Here is a 6,395-nt window from a genome sequence, read left to right as displayed (position 1 = left end):
TGGAGGATGGCGACGAAGGGAAAGGGGCGGTGGGGGGGCGATGTGGAAGGGGCGGCAGGGGTGCGGTGGAGGTCGGGGCCTCGCAGGGGAGGGGTGCAGGGTGCGGGGCGGCCCGCTACAGCAGACGGGGTCGGCGGCAGCGGCGCGGGTGTGGGTGGGGAGGGAACGAGAGAGTGGAGAGAAGTGACAGAGGACGGGGGCGGGACGATCGTTAACATACCCGCCTCTTTGCCGTCCACCAACGGTCGGCAAAGATTCTTTGACCGTCCGCAAGCGGACGGCAAGGAGGTGGGGCCGGCGGGCTTGAGTTGGTTAAACAATAATTGGACCCACCCACCTCTTTGCCGTCTGCTAGCGGACGACAAAGCTTCTTTGCCGTCAGCCAGCGGACGGCAAAGAACTGGATGGTGGCAAATACCTAGTTTGCCATCAGCCAGTTTTGTTGGGGAACGTAGTAATTTCAAAAAAATTCCTACGCACATGCAAGATCATGGTGATGCGTAGCAACAAGAGGGGAGAGTATCATCCACGTATGCTCGTAGACCAAAAGCGGAAGCGTTAGCACAACGCGGTTGATGTAGTCGTACGTCTTCACGATCCGACCGATCCAAGTACCAAACATACGGCACCTCCGAGTTCGGCACACATTCAGCTCGATGACGTCCCGCGAACTCCGATCCAGTGGAGCTTCACGAGAGAGTTTCGTCAGCACAACAGCGTGCTGACGGTGATGATGTTGCTACCAACGTAGGTCTTCGCCTAAGCACCGCTATGGTATGATCGAGGTGGAATACGGTGGAGGGGGCACCGCACATGGTTGGAATAGATCAATAGATCAACTTGTGTCTAGAAGTGCCCCCTGCCCCCGTATAAAAAGGAGCAAGGGGGGAGGCAGCCGGCCAGGAGGAGGGCGCGCCGAGAGGGGAGTCCTACTCCTACCGGGAGTAGGACTCCTCTTTTCATGTAGGAGTAGGAGAGGGGAAGGAAGGGAGAGAGGAGAGGAAGGAAAGGGGGGCGCCGCCCCCCTCCTTGTCCAATTCGGACTAGAGGGGGAGGGGGCACGCGGCCTGCCCTGGCCGCCCCTCCTCTTCTCCACCAGGGCCCATGAGGCCCAATAAACCCCCGGGGGTTTCTGATAACCCCCCGGTACTCCGGTATATGCCCAAACTCACCCGAAATACTTCTGAAGTCCAAACATTGTCATCCAATATATCGATCTTTATGTCTTGACCATTCCGAGACTTCTTGTCATTTCCTTGATCATATCCTTGACTCCGAACTATCTTTGGTACAACAAAAGACATAAACTCATAATATCGATTGTCACCGAACTTTAAGCGTGCGGACCCTACGGGTTTGAGAACTATGTAGATATGACCGAGACACGTTTCCGGTCAACAACCAATAATGGAACTTGGATGCTCATATTGGTTCCCACATATTCTACGAAGATCTTTATCGGTCAAACCGCATAACAACATATGTTGTTCCCTTTGTCATCGGTATGTTAATTGCAAAATATACCGATTAAGCGTCTTCCAAAATAGTATGTGCTTTGTGAAAGTCCAATTAAGCGTCTTGATCTATCTCTATAGATCTTGATGCCCAATATATAAGCAGCTTCATCGAGGTCTTTCATTGAAAAACTTTCATTCAAGTATCATTTTATGCTATCTAGAAATTCTATATCATTTCCAATCAACAATATGTTGTCCACATATAATATTAGAAATGCTACAGAGCTCCCACTCACTTTCTTGTAAATATAGGCTTCTCCAAAATTCTGTATAAAACCATATGCTTTGATCACATTATCAAAGCTTTTATTCCAACTCCGAGAGGCTTGCACCAGTCTATAAATGGATCGCTGGAGCTTGCACACTTTGTCAGCACCTTTCGGATCGACAAAACCTTCTAGTTGCATCATATGCAACTCTTCTTCCAGAAATCCATTTAGGAATGCATTTTTGACATCCATTTGCTAAATTTCATAATCATAAAATGCAGCAATTGCTAACATGATTCAGACAGACTTAATCATCGCTACGGGTGAGAAAGCCTCATCGTAGTCAACCCCTTGAACTTGTCGAAAACCTTTTGCAACAAGTCGAGCTTTGTAGACAGTAGCATTACCATTAGCGTCAGTCTTCTTCTTGAAGATACATTTATTCTCGATGGCTTGCCGATCATCGGGCAAGTCCACCAAAGTCCACACTTTGTTCTCATACATGGATCCCATCTCAGATTTCATGGCTTCAAGCCATTTTGCGGAATTTGGGCTCATCATCGCTTCCTCATAGTTCGTAGGTTTGTCATGGTCAAGTAACATGACTTCTAGAATAGGATTACCGTACCAATCTGGTACGGATCATACTCTGTTTGAACTACGAGGTTCGGTAGTAACTTGATCTGAAGTTTCATGATCATCATCATTAGCTTCCTCACTAATTGGTGTAGGAATCACAGGAACAGATTTCTGTGATGAACTACTTTCCAATAAGGGAGTAGGTACACTTACCTCATCTAGTTCTACAATCCTCCCACTCACTTATTTTGAGAGAAACTCCTTCTCTAGAAAGGATCCAAATTTAGCAACAAATGTCTTGCCTTCGGATCTGTGATAGAAGGTGTACCCAACAGTCTCCTTTGGGTATCCTATGAACACACATTTCTCCAATTTTGGTTCGAGCTTATCAGGTTGAAGTTTTTTCACATAAGCATCGCAGCCCCAAACTTTAAGAAACAACAACTTTGGTTTCTTGCCATACCACATTTCATAAGTCGTCGTCTCAACGGATTTTGATGGTGCCCTATTTAACGTGAATGCAGCCGTCTCTAAAGCATAACCCCAAAATGATAGCGGTAAATCAGTAAGAGACATCATAGATCGCACCATATCTAGTAAAGTACGATTATGATGTTCGGACACACCATTACGTTGTGGTGTTCCGGGTGGCGTGAGTTGCGAAACTATTCCGCATTGTTTCAAATGCAGACCAAACTCGTAACTCAAATATTCTCCTCCACGATCAGATCGTAGAAACTTTATTTTCTTGTTACGATGATTTTCCACTTCGCTCTGAAATTCTTAAAACTTTTCAAATGTTTCAGATTTATGTTTCACTAAGTAGATATACCCATATCTCCTCAAATCATCTGTGATGGTGAGAAAATAATGATACCCGCCGCGAGCCTCAATATTCATTGGACCATATACATCAGTATGTATGATTTCCAATAAATCTGTTGCTCGCTCCATAGTTCCGGAGAACGGAGTTTTAGTCATCTTTCCCATGAGGCATCATTCGCAAGTACCAAGTGATCCATAATCAAGTGATTCCAAAAGTCCATCACTATGGAGTTTCTTCATGCACTTTACACCAATATTACCCAAACGGCAGTGCCACAAATAAGTTGCACTATCATTATCAACTCTACATCTTTTGGCTTCAACATTATGAATATGTGTATCACTACTATCGAGATTCAACAAAAATAATTCACTCTTCAAGGGTGCATGACCATAAAAGATATTACTCGTATAAATAGAACAAGCATTATTCTCTAATTTAAATGAATAACCGTCTCACATTAAACAAGATCCAGATATAATGTTCATGCTCCATGCTGGCACCAAATAACAATTATTCAGGACTAAAACTAATCCCGAAGGTAGAGGGAGCGTGCCGACCGCGATATCATCGACTTTGGAACCTATTTCCCACGCGCATCGTCACCTTGTCCTCAGCCAATCTTCGCTTAATCCATAGTCCCTGTTTCGAGTTGCAAATATTAGCAACAGAGCCAGTATCAAATACCCAAGTGCTACTGCGAGCATTAGTAAGGTACGCATCAATAACATGTATATCACATATACCTTTGTTCACCTTGCCATGCTTCTTATCCGCCAAATACTTGGGGCAGTTCCGCTTACATTGACCAGTCCCTTTGCAGTAGAAGCACTCAGTCTCAGGCTTAGGTCCAGACTTAGGTTTCTTCTCCTGTGCAGCAGCTTGCTTGTCGTTCTTTTTGACGTTCACCTTCTTCTTCCCTTAACCCTTTTTTCTTGAAACTGGTGGTCTTGTTGACCATCAACACTTGAGCTCCTTCTTAATTTCTACCTCCGCATCTTTTACCATCGCCAAAGAGCTCGGGAATAGTCTTGTTCATCCCTTGCATATTATAGTTCATCACGAAGCTCTTGTAGCTTGGTGGTAGTGATTGATGAATTTTGTCAATGACACTGTCATCAGAAAGATTAACTCCTAGTTGAATCTAGTGATTATTATACCCATACATTTTGAGTATATGTTCATTGACAGAACTATTCTCCTCCATCTTGCAGCTATAAAACTTATTGGAGAGTTCATTTAACTTCAACTCCTGGAACATCTCATATGCTCCATGACGTTCAAAATGTCGTTGAAGTCCCGGTTCTAAGCCGTAAAGCATGGCACACTGAACTATAGAGTAGTCATCAACACGCGACTGCCAGGCATTCACAATGTCTGTAGTTGCCAGCACGGGTGGTACACCTAACGGTGCTTCCAGGACGTAATTCTTCTGTGCAGCAATGAGGATAATCCTCAAGTTACAGACCTAGTCCGTGTAATTGCTACCATCATCTTTCAACTTTGCTTTCTCAAGAAACACATTAAAATTCAATGGAACAACAACATGGGCCATCTATCTACAACAACATAGACAAGCAAAATACTATCTGGTACTAAGTTCATGATAAATTAAAGTTCAATTAATCATATTACTTAAGAACTCCCACTTAGATAGACATCCCTCTAATCATCTAAGTGATCACGTGATCCAAATCAACTAATCCATGTCCGATCATCACCTGAGATGGAGTAGTTTTCAATGGTGAACATCACTATGTTGATCATATCTACTATATGATTCATGCTCGACTTTTCGGTCTTAGTGTTCCAAGGACATATCTGCATATGCTAGGCTCGTCAAGTTTAACCTGAGCATTCTACGTGTGTAAAACCCGTTGTATTTTAACGTAGAGCTTATCACACCCGATCATCACGTGGTGTCTAGGCACGAAGAACTTTCGCAACGGTGAATACTCAGGGAGAACACATATACTCTGAAAATTTAGTGAGAGATCATCTTATAATGCTACCGTCAATCCAAGCAAAATAAGATGCACAAAGGATAAACATCACATGCAATCAATATAAGTGATATGATATGGCCATCATCATCTTGTGCTTGTGATCTCCATCTCCGAAGCACCGTCATGATCACCATCGTCACCGGCGTGACACTTTGATCTCCATCGTAGCATCATTGTTATCTCGCCAACTATTGCTTCTACGACTATCGCTACCGCTTAGTGATAAAGTAAAGCAATTACAGGGCGATTACATTGCATACAATAAAGCGACAACCATATGGCTCCTGCCAGTTGTCGATAACTCGGTTACAAAACATGATCATCTCATACAATAAAATTTAGCATCATGTCTTGACCATATCACATCACAACATGCCCTACAGAAACAAGTAGACGTCCTCTAGTTTGTTGTTGCAAGTTTTACGTGGCTGCTACGGGTTGAGCAAGAACCGTTCTTACATATGCATCAAAACCACAACGATATTTCGTCAAGTTAGTGTTGTTTTAACCTTCAGCAAGGACCGGGCGTAGCCACACTCGGTTCAACTAAAGTTGGAGAAACTGACACCCGCCAGCCACCTATGTGCAAAGCACGTCGATAGAACTAGTCTCGGGTAAGCGTACGCGTAATGTCGGTCCGGGCCGCTTCATCCAACAGTACCGCTGAACCAAAGTATGACATGCTGGTAAGCAGTATGACTTGTATCGCCCATAACTCATTTGTGTTGTACTCGTGCATATAACATCTACGCATAAACCTGGTTCGGATGCCAATGTTGGGGAACATAGTAATTTCAAAAAAATTCCTACGCACATGCAAGATCATGGTGATGCATAGCAACGAGAGGGGAGAGTATCATCCACATACCCTCGTAGACCGAAAGCGGAAGCGTTAGCGCAACGCGGTTGATGTAGTCATACGTCTTCACGATCCGACCGATCCAAGTACCGAACATGAGAGAGTTTCACGAGAGAGTTTCGTCAGCATGATGGCGTGGTGACGGTGATGATGTTGCTACCGACGCAGGGCTTCTCCTAGCACCGCTACGATATGATCGAGGTGGAATATGGTGGAGGGGGCATCGCACACGGCTGGAATAGATCAATAGATCAACTTGTGTCTAGTGGTTGGGGGGAGGCGGCCGGCCAGGAGGAGGGCGCGCCAAGGGGGGAGTCCTACTCCCACCGGGAGTAGGACTCCTCTTTTCCTTGTAAGAGTAGGAGAGGGGAAGGAAGGGAGAGAGGAGAGGAAGGAAAG

This window comes from Triticum aestivum, chromosome 4A (genome assembly GCF_018294505.1).
Source record: "Triticum aestivum cultivar Chinese Spring chromosome 4A, IWGSC CS RefSeq v2.1, whole genome shotgun sequence".
In the NCBI taxonomy this organism is placed as follows: domain Eukaryota; kingdom Viridiplantae; phylum Streptophyta; class Magnoliopsida; order Poales; family Poaceae; genus Triticum; species Triticum aestivum.
Note: the sequence above shows the minus strand (reverse complement) of the source record.